Source organism: Haliotis asinina, chromosome 7 (assembly GCF_037392515.1).
Source record: "Haliotis asinina isolate JCU_RB_2024 chromosome 7, JCU_Hal_asi_v2, whole genome shotgun sequence".
Lineage (NCBI taxonomy): Eukaryota > Metazoa > Mollusca > Gastropoda > Lepetellida > Haliotidae > Haliotis > Haliotis asinina.
In genome coordinates this window covers 66,835,771-66,855,011 of record NC_090286.1, presented here as the reverse complement: position 1 = coordinate 66,855,011, position 19,241 = coordinate 66,835,771, and positions in this window count along the sequence as shown.

Genomic DNA, 19,241 nt, shown 5'->3' with positions numbered 1-19,241 from the left:
CGTAGTTTTAATGTTGTGATGCAAGTTCTGTGAAACATCCTGTATCTAACCCGAGAAACCAGCTACTGGGGAGATGACCACACACGTAGTTTTAATGTTGTGATGCAAGTTCTGTGAAACATCCTGTATCTAACCCGAGAAACCAGCTACTGGGGAGATGACCACACACGTAGTTTTAATGTTGTGATGCATGTTCTGTGAAAATCCACATCCACTCCAGTATGACATGCACATGACATGCTGTGAATATCTGTTTTGAGAAAAGCAAACAAGCTGCTCTACCTCATTGTATGTGATTGATTGGCAACACTGGATTGGTTTAGTACGATTTGTAATGAAACATTGGTCAGTATTGAATAGTGGTCCAGAAGAAGGAATTGGCGCAGGTTCAATGTTTCACAGAAATATTGGAATTCATGAACTGCCTCTTTGTTGAGCTGCAGGTCAACTTCTTTACCTTTGTTTTTATTGGTTTTATAAAACTTTATTTTGATTCACATTTTGTGTATTTATTTCACTGCTGTGAGGTGTATGCATGTTGTCAAGTTGGTGACAGGTGAGAGTGCTGCCTATATTAGCCATTATGATATGTTGATACAAACCTATCTCTGTATTTCATGACCATGAATCATGTATTGTAAATGAGTTGCTTCATATAAGACAGTGGTACATGTTAAACTCTGATTGTGAAATCAGTCATATCATGAAATCACAGTCAGCCATTTTGTGTAACAACAATAAATATACTTCAGTCATTTCATGAAATTTCACTTAATAACTTAATCTTCAAAAGTGGGTCACAATTTCAACATCACTTATTGTCACTAACAGCTTAAAACTATTGTGGCAGCGACAACTTCAGTTTGGCTTCGAAGCATTTACACCTGTTTGTTTGACACTTACTGTGTCCATAGCAGCCACATCTTACAAAGCCCAGTCCGCCACATATGGATGAAATGAAATTTCATGAAATAACTGAATTATATTGATTGTTGTTACTCAAAATGGCTGACCCTCTTAGTCATTTCATGATATGACTGCATAAAAAAATTAAGATGAAGTTATAGTGTGTATACTGAGTCAAAAAAGAAACTTCACAGTCTTTCTTCAGGGCACTATGAAAGAACAAGAGATGGTAAGATGGTTAAATTGTTATTATTTCATTGCTGAGATCTGTGTGATGTACTTGATACACTGACAGTGGCACAATCAGTTCCATTAGGCTACACTGCCGTTCCAAAACATGGGTATACAGAATGTCAAGTCACAAGAATAAAAATTTGAAATTTCTCAGTTCAGTGTTGTGCATGGCCGCCCTGCGCATTCACCACTGCCAGACACTATCTCCTCATCGACTGCCTGATGCTTGTGAACACGTGGTTTGGGATTCTGCACCATTGCCCTTGCAAGGCAGCACCAAGTTCCTGCAAATTCTGATGTTGGTTCTTAAGACCACAAAGCCTCCCAAGTGCATCCCTAACATGCTCTATTGGATTAAGGTCAGCAGACCTTGATGGCCAGTCCATGACACTGATCCCAACGTTTTGAAGGAAATTTCATCTCAACATCGCGGTATGTGGCCGAGCATTATCATGCTGGAACTGTAGACCTGGGCAATGAGCTGCCATGGTCACGGTAAGTAGCAGCTGTGAGGTTGTTCCCACAGAAAGCACCCAACACTATGCATTTCCGCCCCCGAATCTGTCGACTTCCTGTACACAACATTGGGCATATCGTTCTTGACGTCGTCTCCAGACTCTATGCCTGTCACCTGCAAATTTTAGGGTAAGCCTGGATTAGTCGCTAAGATGATCCAGTCTCTCTTGGTCCATCGGAGGTGATGTTGGGCCCACAGCAGACATTGACGTTGATGAGACAGCATCAATATTGGCCCACGATATGGACGTCGAGAATGGAGACTGGCTGCCCGCAATGGTTGAATGGTCTGTTAGGACAGTCGACCTCTAAAAACCTCAGCACTGGTTTGTGCAGCCAGCAGAAATCTGTCACGTAGGTGACGTCGGACGATTTGACAGTCTTCTGCTCGTGATGTCACACGTGGACGACCCGACCTTTGGTGATCAGAGGTGGTGCCAGGTTGTTGTAGATGACCTTGCAAGTCATACACAGTATGACGGCTGCATCCCATTGCTCTTATGACGTCAATAAGTGATCTTCCCTCTTGCAACATGCCAACAGCCCATTCATGTTGTACATTTGACAAACATGGCATTTAAAGTACCGTTAGACCTGTGGTTTAAAAGTGTTTTTTTTTCAATTCTTGAGACCAATGCAAACATATGGATTTGAGTGGATCTTGCTAATGTTTTTCTAGAGTCGAAAGATAGGGATCCCATTTTGGATATATAGATGTATCATCAGAGAAAATTTATTCATTATTTTTAAAAATTACATTTTGTGAAATTTGTTTTTTTGACTCAGTATACTTTGTTAGGCCAATACAGACTACAACTTAATCCCCTATTGTTAAGGGATTATCATGAATTTTTATATGGAACAAAAGCATTTGACAAAGTGGGGATCTCCCTCCTCGGCAATCTTACTGCCTCTGTGGCACTTTTCATCTATTCTAAATATGTAAAGGTAAATAATTTGAAAAGTGAAATTCCACTATAGTAAAAATATCCATCTTCTGATCTATACTACACATCAAATGTTTATACTCACTTGTGTAAATGAATGTAGCCATTAATTTGAGTCAACTGTTCTAGCAAAATATGCCATGTTGCTTAAAGATATTGTTAACTCATGAATTGAAAAACAATTATATTGTAGTAACATTGAAAAGACTGTTGTCATGAGTTCAATAAATGATGAAACACAGTTTAAATTGACAAATTCTTAAAAAAACTTCACACCAAAACGCAACTGTTTACACGATAGTTGAACATGCTTTTCAGCAATTAGGTGTGCAGCTGGTTCCCCTGAGTTAGTGGAAAAGTTCATCTTTAAATTAGCCAGATATACATATGCATAACATATAGTGAGTGCTTTAAGTGAGTCTTTTGATGGACAGTTTAAAAAGAATCATTCTTCATAATGGAGCTCAACCAACTTCAAAATCTGGTACCAAATTTACAGCCCAGTGAAGGCCCGGGGTAGAATAGGCCTTCAGCAACCCATGCTTGCCATAAAAGGCGACTATGCTTGTTGTACGAGGCAACTAACAGGATTGGGCCGTCAGGCCCGCTGACTTGGTTGACACATCATTGGTTCCCAATTGCGCAGATCGATGCTCATGTTGTTGATCACTGGATTGTCTGGTCCAGATTCGATTATTTACAGACCGCCGCCATATAGCTGGAATATTGCTGAGTGCGGCATAAAACTAAAACTCACTCACTCAACTCACCCCTCACTCCAAAATTACAAACTCAGCTTATTCTGATTGGTGAAGTCAAAGCCACTTCCCAAATAGCTTACTTAGATTATGCAAGCACAAGACTACCGTGACGTAACTGTATATCAGTCTTGTCAATATCAATATTGAACAGAATCCAACCCAAACCCTGTTGCCTTGGTCCTTTCAAGTAGTTAAGTGAACCTAATTCACAGTATGGCAGTTGTCTCATGTGTTCTGCTTTCATTATTACTTCTCAACATTGCTGATATTTAATTCCACCAGATATTTCTTGATTTGTGGACTAATTTGTTGGGTTAGTCAGAATGAAATAAAACAGAATTTGTGCAACTGTAAATCTGTTGTCTTTTTTAGCGTGAGTAGTATATACAATGGGGGTTTTAAAACACTTTCAAGAAAAGTCTCTACAAAGCCTTATTTACTAAATAAGGCTTTGGTTGGGTCCTTAGCTCTTGCTACTATTACCCCTACTACTTAACGTGTGTTGGAGGTAACACTGTGCCGTACGGTACGATCAATAATTCTTCTCTTACAAACCCCCTACCCGGCCCATCCCTCAAGTAGTACAAGTTAGGTTCGTCGGCTTTCATATCCACTTTATCTATGTTGTAAGTTTTGACTGACCATATAGGATCGGTGGCCCGCTTACGGCTATCACCCTCGTGTTCCCCCGGCTGGTATAGATACCTCACTAGGGCCCTATCTGGTATCTGTTTCTCCTTCCCACGCAATGGAGCGGCCGACTCTACAACTATTGATTTTAGTTTGATAGCGTCTGCCGGTTTCTTACCGGTGAGACGGGTGACTTCATGGTTGATTGCCGACACCACCTTGGGTAACCTCGTTTTCCAGGGGTGGCCATCTGGCTCACTGGAGGTTTTAAAACACTTTCAAGAAAAGTCTCTACAAAGCCTTATTTACTAAATAAGGCTTTGGTTGGGCCCTTAGCTCTTGCTACTATTACCCCTACTACTTAACGTGTGTTGGAGGTAACACTGTGCCTATGTCACGTTTATATTGATGAAACAGTTTAACGTGAACCGCCTATGATCTCTTTGGTGTTCATAATAAAGGCTTGTTGGGCTTTTTGTATCCCCTGTTCTATGTACTTTTTTTTCTCGTCCTCACTGATAGCAGACTTACGAGATTTGGACCGAATATCTTGTTTCATTCCGTTATATTTTGTGAGTTCAGAGAGGATTGAACGAAACTCCTCTTCTGAGATCTTACTATCAGAGAGTGCCGTGGAAATACGCTCACTCACTGTGTTGAGCTTTGCTTCAGCCAGAACCCTGATCTCGTCGTGTTTCAATGCCTTACGATGCAGTCTGCGTGATACTAACTTAAGCGCCAACCCTGCCAACCCTACCACCCCTGCCGTTATTTCAATACCTAGTACTATAGGTGCAGCCACGATGGTAGCTAACAACCCAACACCTGCCGCCCCTAGTCCCATGCTGGTTGTCATAAGGGTAGTGTCAGCCCCGTCCACGATATTGAAAGCTCTATGGTACTTTTTACATAGTGCTTTCCGTGTGTCACGGTCTTGTTCTAGTTGGCGTTTCACATCACATAACTGCCTCAAGCGGAACCCATCTACGGTTTCCAGCGTCTTCGCTACTTCCTCTACGACTGGGTACAGACCCATCCTATAATATATATTTTGAAAGATATTTTAATTGGGTTTCAGTTAAAAGTCTATCAATGTATTTGAAGCCTACAAGGGATAGATCATTACCAATGATAATAGGTGAGAGGCTAATAGACTTTTCTGTTGTAATAAAAACCCCACTGAGGCTTATTGAGCGGTTTATAGAACCCGTGGGGGAATCCCGTTGTATAACAATACGACAATATTGGTCTAAGTGTTCGGTATACCAGTGTATTACCAACCCGGGTAAAATTTGGCGTCCTTTCGAGGAGTTTACCTGGTCAAAATACGTAAAGACGACTTCTATGATGAGTGTGTAGGGGGAGGATATTCTAGCACGATTACTGCTAAATGTTAATTTATTCTCTAATCCAGAACTTAACCCATTTGTTTCGGTATACAAACTTATCGGAGATGCTAAGTGATTCTCCGGAATGAAATCCCCGACCCAGATACCGTTGTTCCTAATCTTAGAGATAAACCCCGTATCTGCGCCTATTGTGATATAAGGTGAGGTGGGTGTTAAGTTGAGCAGCCATTTGGGCTCTTTAAAATCTGATAACGACACCCGTCTGTACACGTTGTCTTTGAAGTGCAGGATATATAAGGTGTCTTCCTCACCAGGCTGATCGAATCCCTCCGTATCTCCTAGGTCGTTAAGCGTAGTGTTGGGATGACTGGTCATTATTATACTATTACGATATAATTTCCAACTGGTTTTCTGATAATAATTCAGGGGTGAACTTCATACCCATGAAGTGTATGTTGTCAGGCAGGAAGATCTTGGTTAGTGATATCTTGTTTTCCACGATCACGTTGACTCCCTGCAGACTGGTGTTGGAGCCGACACTCACCCGCACGTAAACGTTGCAAACTTGATACTGGTGTCGTTTCACCCACCCGAGTTTGATCCCCTTCACGATCTCGACATCATTCCCCGATGGTTCCCCTAGGTAGACTTTGATGATCAGTGTTGAGTTTGCCGGTAGACTCTCTAGTATACTGACCACGCCTTCGAATTCAGACACCAACTGTAATGTCACGTTTGGTATGGTCGGTTTACTCGATAGCATGTGGGCTGCCATAGTGTTGAGTGGGCTGACGACTACGCTACGTCTCTGAGTTGGGACGTAAGCCACGAGCAGGGTTCCATTGTTCACGACTTTGTTTAGGTGGTTGTCTTTGTTATCCGTGAATACGTAGGGGGAGCCGAGTCTAATATTGAGAAACCAGTCGTTATCGGGTAACAACACCCACTTGTCATCTTCGGTGAAGACGAGCATATATGGCTTGTTTCGGGCGACGGTAGTGCTCTCAACATCGTCTAAGTCGAACAGTTTACCCCCGAACGATGGGTATATTATCCAATTATTATTACCGGTGTTGACAAGGGCGTACTTAGTGTTGATTTTTGCTCTTGTGGTATCTACTATTTCACTTAGGGTTCCACCGGAGGGGACTTCAACGCGTTTGTAAATGTTGTTTTTCAGTTGCAAGGCATACGATTTACCATCTACTCCGGGAGCGTCGAAACCGCGCGTGTCTCCAAGGTCTGAGATCCCGATATTGACGCATTTTTTCACTCCGGGCCCTTGTGCGCTGGTCATTTTACATGAAGCGTTAAGCTGAGGTATCCTATATTTACAGGATTATGATTTATATCTAACACCGATATTATCAGCTCAGGTATGTTACCCTGGGTTAATCTCTTATACTGCCGTGGTGAAAACGACTCGGTTCTACCGTCGTTGTATTTCTCAGTTTTCACCGGCACTGCTCTCAGTATAGTGGAAGGGTGACCTCCTTGAATGTTGTACGTTGTGCTCACCTGGCTGAGATGAATGTACAGCTCTCGGCACGGTACTAGGTCGGGTAACTTCGTGCCTGTGACGGTTGTTGTTGGTTTTATTTCGTCAGGAGACATACCGAGTATCCTCGCTAATGGTCGGCCGAGCCTCAATGAGGTTCTTCCGTTGTTGATTAACACCACTGTGCCGTTTGAGTCGTTCATCTTGAGTTCGGCTCCCAGGGGTTTGAAGACCTCGTCGTTTAGAGAGCACACGCTGTAGTAGCCGTCAGTTATCTGACTGCGGGTTCCACTGACGAACAGCTTATTGTTGCTGGCGTTGATGTTAGTCCATTGCGGTAGGTAGGTGATATCGCAGAGTGCGACTTCGAGTTGGCCTGACGTGTTATCGATCGCGTGTGTCAGCTGAACGGCCTCACCGCTCGTTATTCCTGGAAGTGTTATGTACATATTATAATATATAATTTATATATTATAATATGGACTTAGCACTTGAAAATCGTGGTGGTAGGTAGTACGGGGTTTAAAGCAACCTTTATTAATATCTTTGAAAACTATATCGTGTCAGTTAATAACGCGCAGGCGGTGGTAAACTGGAATCAAACCCCAATGCAGTTTTGGCAGAACCAACTCAACTTTGCTGTGTGGTGTGCGACGACAGGGTCGGGTGTGACACTAGACTACGGTATAGACGAACTGAGTAAGGCAGTCATTTTGTTTCATATTTATTATCAAACGAGACGAATATTGAAGGAAATAAGTGCTCCTCTTCCCCAAGATAAAGCGTGGAGTATGACGAATAACCCCTATGATAAACGCGCTTATGAACGTGTTTGTGGGGAGTTTGAGATTCCAACGAATAAAGACTTCTATATAGTATAGTTCTCGTGTACTTCTACAGGTCCGGAACATATCAGGCCGGTTCTAAAGATGGTTCATACAACCCAAACCGTCATACATTTACAGGCCCCACAACGAATGAAAAGATCCATGTCAGCTGTATAAAACAAACCAATCCTGATGCAGCCACAGCCTGGACTAAAATGATCTCAAAAACATCGAAAGAATTCACTCGTGCTGGTACAATACGCTTGAACGACTCGATTCGAACGTACGTGTGGGCGCTGTTGGGTGCGCAGTCGATGACGCGTTCCAACATCCTCGATAAGGGAACTGCTTACGGCGCTCAGAAACAGTTCGTTGCCAACGTTGAGGATGCTATCAATTCTCCAGTTGATCTCCCGCGGGCCATCGACCGTTACCAAAACGTGTTAGAATACGCCAGATCGAAAGTCAATTACGTGTTCGGCGTGGGGCTGTACATGGCTCCGAGTGATATGCAACTGAGAGTAAAAAAAGTGGTGGGTTATAACAACAAAATAGTCATAGCCACGGCGGATCAAAAGTTGGGTATCAACCCCGATATTAACACCCCCTATATCCCACACATCCCACCACGTGAAACGGGTATAGTGGCGCCACCCCCGGAGTCTAAAGTTCATGTGGGGGTACCCCCCACACACCCCCATATTCAGGCCTCCAATCATATTGATAATAAAACGGCCCTGGTGGTTGGTGGGGTAGCTTTGGGACTTATTTGGTTAAAAATTTCTTAGCCGCTACGTACACCAGACCAGCCACGGCGACGATGGCTGCCCACAGGTTTTGACTGAGCCACGTGGCAGTTTTAGCCAGAGCGCCCAACAACCACGAGACGATGCTACCCAGGATGCCGAGAAGGGCTTCGGCGGCTTTACCAGCCAGTTTAGCTAGGCGTTCCCCGAGTTTTTTTATCCAGTCTTTAACACCACCGCCGGGGGTTCCGCCGCCGGCAGGCCCCACAGGGGTAGCCCCTGTCAGTGACACCACCAGGGTTGATATGATGAAACCCAATGCAGTCAGAATGCTGGCGATGGTGATCCCTTGCTCCCGGAACAATATCCGAATCCTGTCTGCTAACGTGGTGTCTCGGTGGAGGACTTGATTGATGGTTTCCCGTATACGGCTGACCTGGGATCTAAGCTTTTCTTTGTAGCCGGACGCTGTCTCCAACCAGGTCTGCCTTTCATCTTCCAAATTACGTATTCGTTCCTCGATGGTGGCTTTCATAGACTCGTCCTCAGTTTCACTGAGTTTTTTCTTTTCATAGGCGATGTGGTCGTCTATCTCACTCATTTTGGCCGTGCTTTTCCAGAGCTGACCACGAATGGTTTGCATCAACAGGTCCAACCCCTTCAGTTCCCGAAAGGTAATTTCGAGACCCGGGAAGGGCTTGTTCTCGTAGTCGGCCAACACCTTTTTAATATCATAAGTCATGTTTTGATCCGATGGGGCGTCCCTGATGCCTTCCAGACTTTGAACTAACTTCGGAGGAATCTTAGGTCGCGCGTCCCTGTAATCTATGAAGCCTAGTTCATCGCGGACAAAGTCCCTCCCATATTTACCTTCCAATGTTAATAAGGCAAGCGGTTTTCTCGTGTTTTTATTCATGAGATCGATCTTCGGGTGAGCCTTCAAACGCAGCGTGCCATTGCTATCGACGGTAAACTTGGAATAGTACCTTCCCGACGACTCGAGTTTGGATTTATTTTCAACTGTGTTGTAATAACCGTCGACGGCGCCCTTAATGAGCTCGTCACCTTGCGAGAATGAGGTCTCCTGGTCATCATTGAATGCCTGGGCACTATCGTCCCACATATCATCCATAGGTATGTCTTCATCCATTAGTATTAAAAATATATTTCCTTTATATAACAATGTACGGCAGAAAATTAGATCCTTTCAGAAGATTGAGAGAGCCACTAGGCGCCAGAGCCGTGCGCCAGTCGGTGACCATCACCAACAATCCCAGCAAGATAGACCAGAATCAAACTCTGCTGGTTAGATTTCCAAACCTTGGTGAGAATGACCTCATTGTACCAGGCACTGTTCGACTGGCGTTCAATATCACGTTGACCTCCGACAACGACAAACGCAAGCTAGTGCGTAACGTGGGTCGAGCTATCATCAAGAAAACGACCGTCAAGATCAGCGGTAACGAGGTGCTGAGTATCGACGACAGCGACGTGTTTCACTGCTACGGGGATCTCTGGAAAAGCGAGGGAGAACGAGTCAATGATGTGTACCAGGGTATCAGCAAATCAACCCGGTCGCGCATAGGGTATGCCTTCACGCCAGACCAGCTAGACAAGCTATCGGACGGTGAAAAGGCCATCGCTCGAGCATACGGGAATCGATTCTGCGTGCCGCTCGACTTCGAGTTGCTCACGGGACACGCGCCGTTTTACCAGGCCGCGCTGGGTGATAGGCTCGAATACGAGCTCACGTTTAACGACTATAGCAAAGTAGTGCGTACGCCGAACGGTGATGAGGCCAGTTATGCCATAGACAACATCTCTCTGGAGTTCGACATGGTCACTAGCCCGGAGCTGGCCAGGCAGGTTCGAAGCCAGTACTCTGGGAAGATGGCTATCCTGTACGATCGCGTACTGAGGCATAGATCAGTCGTGCGAGATAAGAGCGACACTGTGTGGAATATCAACCTGAACGTGCCGGCGCGATCGATGAAAGGTATCCTGGTTGTCCCCGTGGAGGATTACGAGCCATTCCGGAGGGACAGCGAGAAGTTTTTCAACCCCGAGATTGAAAAGGTGGAAGTGGCCATCGAGGGCGTGCCCAACCAGCTGTTCAGTCATGGTATGAGACCACACCAGCAGTGGGATGAGATAAAAAAGCTACCAGGGACAGTGGGGGGAGCCCCACATTATATAACAAAGGACCTGGACCTCGGCTCCGTGCAGATCGGTGAATACCTGACCACCAAGTACGCCCTATGGTTGGACATGCGATCCACGGATGATGATAAACTGCACGATAGCGGGCGCCGTATAGATAACGGCAGCGAAGGGATAACCATCCAGATTACTAAGAAGGCTCAACCCGCTGGTAAGTTTAAATTATATCTGTACGTTATTATGGACGCGCAACTTAATATAGACAATGGGAGATTCGTGCAAGCCATCTATTGACCTACCCACTGACCCACACTGCGCCATAGTGTGCGGGCAGACTGGCTGTGGGAAGACCGTTTTCGTCTTGGATATGTTGGAGGGTTACTACAAGGATGTGTTCGATAACATTGTTATCATGTGCCCTACTCTGAGCATGAATAAAACGTACGCGCGACCTTGGGTGATGACGGACCCGGACGTACACAAAATCGACCCTGGAACACGCCTGCAGGACTGGTTGAAAGCTCTTCACGAGAAATTTAAAGGGGAACCGACGCTGTTCATACTGGACGACTGCAGCGCTAATCGCGAGATAACAAAAAAGAGAGACATGCTATCGTACCTGGCCTTCTCCGGCCGGCATGCAAATCACAGCGTCTGGGTGCTAACGCAGAAGTTCAACTCGGTGTTGAAAGACCTCAGGGAGCAGACGCGATGGGTGGCCTTATTTCACTGCAAGGACAGGGATTCGTTCGAGGAGTGTTTGAGAGAGAACGATGTGATGAGTAAATTAGAACGGGAACGGGTGAAGAAACAGCTCGCTGAAACTAAACACGCTAAGCTCGTGCTCAAGACCGACCAACCAGTAGCATATAGGGTGTGCTAAAGCTAAGCTAAAGCTAAGCAAAGCTAAGCAAAGCTAAGCAAATGCTAAGTATAGCTATGATATTTGAAGTGTTTGTCGTGTGCAACTTAACCTTCATTTCTCTGTGTTTTGTCTGCATCGGGTATTATATAGTTAAAACTAAATCTTACTTGTTATATTATAAGATGGAGTGTGAGGAATTGCTCGAACAATTGTTGGTACCTGGGGGTGTGGGGGATTCCCCCAAGCGAGAGAAACTGGTGGCGTTGGCTGTTGGCGGCAAAGCCAAACATTACTTTGGAGACTACACTCCGGATAAAATTCACAAAATGTCAGCCGAAGAAATCGATAAGCTGTACGCTAGATACGAGTCCCGGCTCGGAGCAGAAATGACAAAGACAATAGGATTGGCTATGACCCAGATATACACCGGTATTGTATCATACTTCCTTCCCATTCCACCAGAGCGCCGACTTTACCTGTGGGAAGACCTCGAGAAAGACCCTTTTATCGAACACGCCGTGAGCTCTATCAGCTGCGGGCTGTACCACAAATATGGCATGTTGTTGGCTCCAGTGACGGCGGCGATTATCACGGCAAAGCATTGTCAATTTGAGAGAAAAAATAATAATAATAGTATAGATGGATGCTGCTCCCGAGGTGACGGAAGTGACCACCTCACAGGAACCAGTGAGGGAAGCCCCTCCCGAGGTGACGGTGGAGACCAGGGAAACAGTAACCAGGCAGAAGAATCCTAAGAGAGTAGCTGCCGGTAAAAAACGGTGGTGTAACCAACATAAAATTATCAACCCCCGACTGTTGTTGGCTGTAGGTGCTGCCGTGGTTATAACATGGTTATACGTGGGAGTACCCTCCCACAGTGAGGTGGTACCCCCCAACAGTGAGGTGGTAACCCCCACTGTCGACCCGCATATCATGTTATAATTTAAAATATTTTTATATATACATAATGTCTGAGGGGAAAACGTTCGTCAACGACGCATACCACGCCACAGTGGTCGCCAGTCTAGCAGTAGGGTACGCTCGGTTGACTAAAATGGTGCTTAAACAACCAACTATCAAGCTAGATTTCAACCTGCAGGATATGGGTATGCTCATAATGAACCTTGGTATGGCGATGGCCACAAAAGACATCCTAGTAAAACAAGGGATAATACCTGATAATATAATGAAATAAATATAGGATGGCCACGATAGCTATGATGGTCGGTGGGGCGTTAGTGAATGCCCTGGCATTTTCCGGGAGTAATTTCCTCTTCTCGAAACTACGAGATGATCACGCGGCTGAAATACAGGAAGAAAGGAAGCGGCACGATCTCGCTACTGAGAACTTACAAAAGGCACAGGCCGAGTACGCTAAAAAACGCCTCCAGAGGATCGATTTTATTAACAAACAACTCCAGCGTGAAAACCATGCCGTTCAAACATTCAACGATGTCGATGAAGCAATGAAAGAATACTACCTACTAACTGGTAAACGATTGGAACCGCTCAATAAACCCACACTCGCTCAGTACTACACACCATCCAAGGGACAAATGAATCGTGAACTGGGCTTCATAGTGTTGGGTATAGCAGCTACTGCGTTGGTTGCGAAGCAATTAAATTAAATACCTATATAAGTAAACATGAGACCCGCTCCATACCAATGCGAATACATACTTATGGGGAAGACCGAGGCCTGTGGTAGGAAATGCAGGAATCAGGGGTTCTGTTGTTTCCATATGGGAAGTCCTAACTACACGTGTTCTGTGTGTGGTATCGGGGTTAAAGGGCACTACTGTCTATGTAAAGCTCACGGAGCGAACGTAGTCAGACATCAACTCATCTACGAGAATAAAAAGGGCTACATAAAAGAACGTAGGCGACTGCTCAAGATAGACTCCAATTAGACATTGGTTATGTTAGGTGTAAACACTATGACTACTGTACGCGAGCTTAAGCGGGTCGCAAAACAGAGAGGTGTGATCGGGTATTCTCGAATGCGGAAGTCAGCATTGTTGAGATTACTAGGTTTAGAAGCCCCTCCTACGGTAAAACAATTAAAAGCTCAAGCAAAACAGCTTGGATACACGGGTTATTCAAACCTGGGGAGAGCCGGGTTAACCGCATTGTTATCACATACCCCAGTGGTGGTGCCTACAGTAACAGTAAAACAAGCCGAGGCACACGATTTGGGTTTAGGCGGATATTCCCGTATGAGAAAACCACAGCTTGTAGAATTATTACGACAGAATAGAGCTATTGACCTACAGTTCGTGCGCACTGAGCGCGCTGTAGGCAACTATTTGAGAGGTTGGCGCATGCACGTTGATAGAAACATAGACATTACAGATATCAAGCCTCTGATAGCTGATAAGGTCAACCAGGAACTAAATAACCTAGGAAGTATCAAGTTTCAGATCACACTGAAAATGTCGCTCGATAAGCAGGTTGGGAGTACCACTGAATATGTTCAGCCTTACTTCCGAGGTAAACAAGAGGTTGTCACACATACAGAGACCATTGACGCATCAATCGATACCAGTTTTCAGCAGATACGAGAATACCTAGAACGCTACACACACTTGGGGTCCGGGTGGGCTGTAGATAAAATCGATAATGTCTATCTAGACATAGCTAACTACGTGCCGTTCAGAGGCGGGTCATACCTAGCCTTGCCCCCCTACTATAGGAACAAACATGCCATAGTAAACGTTAAGAATAGAGGAGGTTAGCTATCAGGTCAGCCTTATTTCCAGCTGACACTAATCCGAACAGGTCTTCTAATTATCCTCAGGAAGATGGACTCAACTGGGATGGTATAGATGAACCCACCCCCATATCCCAGATCACTAAAGTAGAAAAACAGAATAATCTGGCTATAAATGTCTTTGGGCACGAAGGTAACACAACAATAGTACACAGGGTCAGCGAAGTGAAGGATCGCCAAGTTATCAATATATTCATGATCCAGCGAGGTGACAAGTATCACTACACATGGATAAAACACTTTAGCAGGCTGTTGTATGACCAATCGGCACACAGAGAAAAGACCCACTTCTGTGAACGATGCCTACATGGCTTCACACGAGCTGATTTATTAGAATCCCACCGGGATGATTGTCAAGGTGTGGGGCAGACGGCCATACGAGTCGACATGCCTAAGGAAGGTGATAATATCCTAAAATTCAGTAACCACAAGAACCAAATGTCTGTGCCTTATATCATATACGCCGACTTCGAAGCCTTGGTGGTGGTGGGGGATACCCCCAGTGGTGCCGCCGGCGAGGCTCCCATCACCCACAAAACACAAGAGCATAAAGCCTGTGGGTTTGGATACATTGTCGTCCGTTGTGACGGGGAAACGAAAGCTCCGGTAGTGTATAGGGGCCCTGACGCGGCTGAAAGGTTTCTAAAGTGTTTGCAGGAGGAAGAAAAAATTATTAGGAATACATTGTATAGAATCGCTCCCATGCGTATGACCCGAGTCGTTCTAGCTCACGCTAGTAGCACTAACTGTCACGTGTGTGACTCACCACTTAACGGTGATTCGGTGAGAGATCACTGCCACATAACTGGTAAGTATAGAGGCGCCGCTCACAGCGCGTGCAACCTCAAGCTTAAAATCAACCCTAAGACAATAAACATCCCCGTTGTCTTTCACAACTTGAGAGGGTACGACTCACACTTGATCATGCAGGCCATCGCGAAAATCGATGGTAATATAACGTGCATCCCCAACAACATGGAGAGATACATCTCCTTCAGCTTAAACGGACTTAGGTTCATTGACTCGTTTCAGTTCCTCCTGTCGTCACTCGACAGTCTGGTCAAGGCCAACAATACCTTCCCTATCACCGATCGATACACAGACGCCGAGACTAGACCCCTGCTTATGAGGAAGGGTGTGTACCCCTATGAGTACATGGATAGTTGGGTCAAGTTCACCGAGACCAGACTACCCCCTATTGACTGCTTTTATAGCAAGCTGAATGAGGCGTCCGTGGATAGCTATTGATGGGATAAACACATACGCGTATGGACATGAAAAAATTTGAGGCTATTTACTACAGCCCGCGTGGGTACTGGAAAGGAGCTAGCGCAGTAGATAAGCTAGCTAAAATAGCGCGAGTACCCCCGGAGGAAGCCAAAGCGTGGCTTGAAAAACAAGCCCTGTGGCAGATCTATTTGCCGGCACCATGCTACGTGCCTAGAAGGAGGTTCGGTATTAACATACCTAATAGCGTTCACCAGGCAGACCTACTGTTCCTACCCCACGACAAGAGGTACAAGTATGCCTTAACCGTAGTGGACGTAGCCAGTCGTTACAAGGAAGCCGAACCCTTGACCACGAAAGATTCGGCCCAGGTAGCCAGAGGATTCGAACGCATATACAAACGCAGTCCGCTGACGTGGCCAACAGAGCTGCAAGTTGACCCCGGACGGGAGTTCATGGGTGCCGTGTCACAACTGCTAGCCAAACACGATACAAAGGTCAGGCGTGGCACGGCCGGAGCCCATCGCAGCCAAGCCATAGTTGAGAGATTTAATAGGACTTTGGCTGAGCGCTTGTTCGGCCATCAGTATGCTAGGGAGATGGTCACCCCTGGAAAACGATCGACTGAATGGGTCACGAGGTTACCCAAGGTGGTGTCGGCAATCAACCATGAAGTCACCCGTCTCACCGGTAAGAAACCGGCAGACGCTATCAAACTAAAATCAATAGTTGCAGAGTCGGCCGCTCCATTGCGTGGGAAGGAGAAACAGATACCAGATAGGGCCCTAGTGAGGTATCTATACCAGCTGGGGGAACACGAGGGTGATAGCCGTAAGCGGGCCACCGATCCTATATGGTCAGTCAAAACTTACAACATAGATAAAGTGGATATGAAAGCCGACGAACCTAACTTGTACTACTTGAGGGATGGGCCGGGTAGGGGGTTTGTAAGAGAAGAATTATTGATCGTACCGTACGGCACAGTGTTACCTCCAACACACGTTAAGTAGTAGGGGTAATAGTAGCAAGAGCTAAGGACCCAACCAAAGCCTTATTTAGTAAATAAGGCTTTGTAGAGACTTTTCTTGAAAGTGTTTTAAAACCCCCATTGTATATACTACTGCGTGGCATGCTAGTCTGTCAAACAGGAAGCAATCTCACAACTGGTTTCATTTGTAGCAGGTTTGTCATTTCTGGAGTAGTATGGATCCACTTGTCAAAACTTTCTACTATCAACACCTTTTCCGCTTACCTATCTACTTTCTTCTTCTGCCATCAAGACTTTTCAGGTAAGTCTAGTAAGGGGTCTGGTCATTTCCCCACATGATACGTCCCCATCTTGACATTTCCAACTGGACAATTCCCCACACCTGTTTTGTAGCCAACTGGACAATTCCCCACACCTTTTTTGTAACCAACTGGACAATTCCCCACACCTGTTTTGTAACCAACTGGACAGTTCCCCATACCTGTTTTGTAACCAGCTGGACAATTCCCCACACCTTTCTTGTAACCAACTGGACAATTCCCCACACCTGTTTTGTAACCAACTGGACAGTTCCCCATACCTGTTTTGTAACCAGCTGGACAATTCCCCACACCTTTTTTGTAACCAACTGGACAATTCCCCATACCTTTTTTGTAACCAGTACGACAATTCCCCATACCTGTTTTGTAACTGGACAATTCTCCATACCTTTTTTGTAACCAACTGGACAATTTCTCATACCTTTTTTGTAACCAGTTGGACAATTCCCCACGTTTTGTAACCAACTGGGCAATTCCCGAAACCTGTTTTGTAACCAACTGGACAATTCCCCACACCTGTTTTGTAGCCAACTGGACAATTCCCCACACCTTTTTTGTAACCAACTGGACAATTCCCCACACCTGTTTTGTAACCAACTGGACAGTTCCCCATACCTGTTTTGTAACCAGCTGGACAATTCCCCACACCTTTTTTGTAACCAACTGGACAATTCCCCACACCTGTTTTGTAACCAACTGGACAGTTCCCCACACCTCTTTTGTAACCAGCTGGACAATTCCCCATACCTTTTTTGTAACCAACTGGACAATTCCCCATACCTTTTTTGTAACCAGTAGGACAATTCCCCATACCTGTTTTGTAACTGGACAATTCCCCATACCTTTTTTGTAACCAACTGGACATTTTCCCATACCTTTTTTGTAACCAGTTGGACAATTCCCCACACGTTTTGTAACCAACTGGGCAATTCCCGAAACCTGTTTTGTAACCAACTGGACAATTCCCCACACCTTTTTTGTAACCAGCTGGACAATTCCCGAAACCTGTTTTGTAACCAACTGGACAATTCCTCATACCTTTATTGTAACGAGTTGGACAATTCTCCATTCCTTTTTTGTAACCAGTTGGACAATTCCCGAAACCTGTTTTGTAACCAGTAGGACAATTCCCCATACCTTTTTTGTAACCAACTGGACAGTTCCCCATACCTTTTTTGTAACCAGTACGACAATTCCCCACACCTGTTTTGTAACCAACTGGACAATTCCTCACACCTTTTTTGTAACGAGTTGGATAATTCCCCATTCCTTTTTTTGTAACCAGTTGGACAATTCCCCACATGTTTTGTAACCAACTGGGCAATTCCCGAAACCTGTTTTGTAACCAACTGGACAATTCCCCACACCTTTTTTGTAACCAGCTGGACAATTCCCGAAACCTGTTTTGTAACCAACTGGACAATTCCTCATACCTTTATTGTAACGAGTTGGACAATTCTCCATTCCTTTTTTGTAACCAGTTGGACAATTCCCGAAACCTGTTTTGTAACCAGTAGGACAATTCCCCATACCTTTTTTGTAACCAACTGGACAGTTCCCCATACCTTTTTTGTAACCAGTACGACAATTCCCCACACCTGTTTTGTAACCAACTGGACAATTCCTCACACCTTTTTTGTAACGAGTTGGATAATTCCCCATTCCTTTTTTTGTAACCAGCTGGACAATTCCCCACACGTTTTGTAACCAACTGGGCAATTCCCGAAACCTGTTTTGTAACCAACTGGACAATTCCTCATACCTTTATTGTAACGAGTTGGACAATTCTCCATTCCTTTTTTGTAACCAGTTGGACAATTCCCGAAACCTGTTTTGTAACCAGTAGGACAATTCCCCATACCTTTTTTGTAACCAGTACGACAATTCCCCACACGTTTTGTAACCAACTGGACAATTCCCCACACCTGTTTTGTTACCGATAGGACTATTCCCCACACCTGTTTTGTAACCAGTTATTCCCCACATAAAATTGTACTACAACAGGTGTGGTGAGAATTACACTATAAAATTGCAGGGGACATAGAAACGAGTTGCGTCTGTCTGCATACTTTTCCGATTCATACCTCCTAAACTATGCAGGTTTGCTTAACAAAACTTGGTACACATGTAAGGCATGATCCCTAGATGTGCTCTTGGGGGGTTAGACCAGATATGAATTTTATTGTTTTTGCAGTGTCCATGGAAACATGACTTGGGCTGTGACTATGAGGAGGTCATCTCATGTCGGGCATAAACATCTAGCTTCATAGAACTTGGTACACTTGTCAAGCATAATCCTTAGATGTACCTTTTGGGGGTTACACGAGTGTATGAAGCTTGACTTTGACTGAAATTGGTGATTGAGCACTTTCACGGAACAGAACTTTTCACTATTCTTCGCCAGACTTGGCACATGTATAGGTCTGGTGGTATACTGGTGCCTCTGGGTAGGTTTGGATTTCAGACTGAAACATTTTAGCATTTCCATGGCAACAAG